The sequence below is a fragment of the Suncus etruscus genome, chromosome 7, assembly GCF_024139225.1.
Source record: "Suncus etruscus isolate mSunEtr1 chromosome 7, mSunEtr1.pri.cur, whole genome shotgun sequence".
Classification (NCBI taxonomy): Eukaryota; Metazoa; Chordata; class Mammalia; order Eulipotyphla; family Soricidae; genus Suncus; species Suncus etruscus.
Genome location: NC_064854.1, coordinates 56,762,764 through 56,767,340, shown reverse-complemented (window position 1 = coordinate 56,767,340; position 4,577 = coordinate 56,762,764).

The window sequence follows — 4,577 nt, the reverse complement described above, 5'->3', positions numbered from 1 at the left end:
CGGAATGCTACAATAGTGTTAAAATGATGTTAACATGTTCTATTAATGGGCCAGAGTGGCGGTACAGTGGATAGGCGTTTACCTTGCACAAGCTGACCCAGGACAAACGTAGGTTCGATCCCCAGCATTTCATATGGTCCCCCAAGCCAGAAGTGATCTCTGAGTGCAGAGCCATGAGTAACCCCTGAGCACCACCATGTGTGGCCCCCCAAAACAAAAAATATATATTCTATTATAATATAGGATAAATATTGTACACTTAATAAATATATAAATATGGGCCCGGAGAGATATCACAGCGGTGTTTGCCTTGCAAGCAGCCGATCCAGGACCAAAGGTGGTTGGTTCGAATCCCGGTGTCCCATATGGTCCCCCGTGCCTAGCAGGAGCTATTTCTGAGCAGACAGCCAGGAGTAACCCCTGAGCACCGCCGGGTGTGGCCCAAAAACCAAAATAAATAAATAAATAAATAAATATATAAATATGATAAAGTATTTTTACATCTTATAAAATGCCTTTTTCTTTTTCTTCTTCTCCTATCCTCGCATCCTTGCATGAAACTTTCCCTAACTATCCTTTTCAATGGTCTCTGCAAATGTCCTTCTGTCTGAATCCAACCCACAGCGGCTTTAGTTTCCTCAAATTCTTTTTAGACTTCTTTTATTTATTTGGTTTTAATTACTTTGTTAAAGCACCATGGTTTGCAACATTGTTCATAACAGTTTTTTTTTTTTTTCCACAGTGACAAAGTTGTTTGTGATTGACTTTCAGGCCTACAATTTCCAACTCCCTTTCCCAGTGCACATTTCCCACCATCAATGGCCCCAGTTTCATTTCTGCCCTCTTCCCTGCCTGTCTCTCTCTCTCTCCTCTCTCTCCTTTCTCTCTCTTTCTCTCTCTTTCTCTCTCTCTCTTTCTCCCCTCTCCCCTCTCTCCCCTCTCTCCTCTCTCTCTTTTCTCTGTCTTCTCTCTCCTCTCTCTCTCCCCTCTCTATCTCCTCTCTCTCTCTCTTCTCTTTCTCCTCTCTCTCCTTTCTCTCCCTCTTTCTCTCTCTCTCATATTTCAGGACCCAGTTCTTGTCAAGAGTGATCATTCCCAACTCTCATTATCTACCCCTCTTTTAATTCAGCTGTCCCACACCCTCCAATCAGAGGGAGCACTTGTTTTGTATTTTGTTTTTGTTTTGTGTTTTAGGGAATTACCATTTGGGCCTTCAGTTGTCAATACCGGATTATCTCTCGTGACAGTTCCGTGGCATCTGTGAAAACATCTTCTCAGCTGCAGTCACCATTTCTCTCCCTAGGGGACCCCAGTCTCTGCTACGTGCATGAGGGAGACGGACTGTGTGAACCCTTTGAGAGAGACTCTAGCTTCCTGGACTGTGGTCTCCGAACCCCTTTGGGCTATCTGGATCAGTGGTCAGTCCACGCTGAGTCTTCTCACGAAGGTTTGGACTGCCCTGTTTCCCTAGTGACTGGAGAACCCATTTCCCTGGTGAGTTACACCAAGAAAATGGCTCAGGGCAACATCACTTTCTTGCTGAGCTTAAGGGGGGGTCCTCCTGCTTCTGTTCCCCAACTATTTGGGGAGGAGGAGCCACACCGGGTAATGCTCAGGGTTACTCTAGTTCTGTGCTCAAGAATCACTCCTGGGGCCGGCGAGGTGGTGCTAGAGGTAAGGTGTCTACCTTGCAAGCGCTAGCCAAGAAAAGGACCACGGTTCGATCCCCTGGCGTCCCATATGGCCCCCCCAAGCCAGGGGCAATTTCTGAGCTCTAGCCAGGAATAACCCCTGAGCATCAAACGGGTGTGGCCCCCCCCAAAAAAAAACCTTAAAAAAAAAAAAAGAATCACTCCTGGTGGTGTTTGAGGACACTATGAGATACCAGGGATGGAACTCAGCGTGGCTACATGCCAGGCAAACACCCTCCCTGCTGTGCTATCACTCCAGCCCCACTTGCCCAACATTATTTTATGTCTCTCTGGTCCAAGGGGAACAAGTACAGACCAGAAGGATGTTAGTTAAGCTGAAGGAGATTCTAGACCTTTCTGGAGGGCTTGCAGTGGGCATTTAGCCAGCAACATTAGTGTAAAAATTTCTATGCAGGTCCAGTCAGTCTTCGCCACTCTCCACATTTCTTTCTCATTCTAAATTGCCTTTCAGAGTTGCAAGCCATACCACGCTGATTTACCCAAGCGCCTGCCCCTGACAAGCTGGTTCCCTTGTGCTGCCAGTGGGAATGGATCTCAAGATAGAGGCAGCTTGAACAGACAGCAAGAGACACAGCTCAAAGTAAGGGGTGTCCATGTAGAGGTATAGGGGCTGTGGGTAGAGGGGTACAGGAGCACTGCTGTCTGTGGAATCAGGTGTTGCTCTGGCTATGAGCTAAGGGGCTGCCAGAAATGTTTGTGCTTAGTACCTACTTCTTGCTCCAAGTGACACAGGAGAAACCATTCTTATCTGTAGAAAGAAGAGCCTCCACTTTATTGGCAGTTTATGCATAAACCTGAGAAAGAAGAGTCCATTTTTCACAAATCCACCTAATAGCACATTAAATGTGAAGAGATTATCTATGCACATAAATAGGAAGGGAATATGCTGGTTTGTTGGGGGAAAAATAGCATTTTCAGAAGACTGCTGAAATTCTAACTCTTTTTTGGGAAGAGGGAAACCAAACCTGGCAGAGATCAGGTCTCATCCTGGCTCTGTGCTCAGGGATTACTGCTAGAGGTGTTCAGGGAATCCTATAAGATGCCAGAAATTGAACCAGGGTCAGCCATGTGCAAAACAGGCACTTTCTTCACTTCACCATTTTCTCTAGCCCCAAGAGCACTTGTTTTGTTTTGTTTTGTTTTGGCCACACCCAGCGGCTCTCAGGGGTTACTCCTGGCTCTGTGCTCAGAAATTACTCCTGGCTTGGGAGACCATATGGGATGCTGAGGATAGAACCTGCATTCGTCCTGTGTCAGCCACTTGCAAGTCAAACGCCCTACCGATGAAGTGCACATTTTTTAATTATTTTATTACTAGAGGATTTTGATGTTGTTGTTATTGCTTTGAGGTCACACCCATCGATGCTCAGGGCTGCTCCTGGCTCTGCATTTATAGATCGCTCCTGGTGGTGCTCAGGAGACCCTGTGGGGTGCCAGGAATCAAAACCCAGCTTGGCTACATACAAGACAAGTGCCCTCCTCACTATTCAATTGCTTCGGCCTCCTCGAAGATTTTTATTTCTTCCTCCCCGACATTTTATTAGCAACCACATTAAAGGCAACATTTTCTTTATCCACTAAGAAATGAAGTACCTCTCCATAGAAGAAATAAACACACTCTATTATTAGCTGGTCTAAAAGTCAATTCCACTCCATTCTTCCTTTTAATTTTATTTCTATGCAGAAGTATCTAAGACACTTCCTTCTATTCCTCATTTCTTGTGGAAATTTGTTGTTCTTTGTCCTTTGCTCTTCTTTTCTTTTTATTTCTTACTTTGCATTCTTCTATCATTTTTAGATTTGGGTTGCAAAAGGAAATGAATCCACAAAAAATTGAGCAATATTTTTTAGTGTCGGTTCTATACTCTGTTTGACGTCTACTTTTACTAGAAGAAAATGCTTATTAATTTGAGACCCAGATGTAAATACCATGGTTTGCTCTTTCATCCTTTTTCTATTTCTGCATTATCTGGAAATCCTTTTAGTTCTTTTTTTTTATTATCAGTCAGATAAGACTCAATAAGAAAGAAATGACCACAACCAATCAAAGAACTGCCCAAAATACATTATTGAGCCCAAAAGGAAAAACACACATATATGTATATTATATATGTAAAGCTCACATGTAGGAAGAATATATATAAATAATATCCGTATATATAAAACTCACATGTAGGAGGTATATATAAATAATATATGCATATTCAAACTTCAGGGCGCTTTGACTTAATTCATTGGTGGTGAGTGATATTCGAACAATACTCCTTACTTGAATTTCAAATCAACTCATGAAAAGAAAAAAGTTCTTTGGAGGAGATTCAGAAATGGGAATAAAACATGTCTTTAGCAGAGAAACAAGAGTACAAGCCTCATGTCTGACTCCTGTTTCTCAGCTCAGGGGTTATTCCTGGCAGTGCTCATAGGACCATATGGGATGCCGAGGATCGAACCCAGGTTGGTGGCATGCATCACCCTGCCTGAGTGACATATAATTATGCTTGAGCATCAGTGTTTCTTTAGCATTCACAGGCAGTATTTGGCCTTGATGAATTTTTCTAACTCTGTGTTTTATATTTAAATTTGACAGTGAATTTTAAAAAGAAAAAGGTAAATAAAGCCATAGTCATCTAGGCTGTGAGATATTAGAGATAAAAATCTTTATATTTGGGGTGTGAGTGATAGCATTAAGGGGAAGGTATTTGTCTTGCATGTACCTGACCTGAGTTCGACCCCCAGCATCCTATATGTTTTCCCGATTTTGGCAGGAGTGATTCATGAGCGCAGAGCCAGGGGTAAGTTCTGAGCACTGCCAGGTATATCCCCCGAAAAAAACAAACAATAAATAAACAAAAACCTTCATATTTG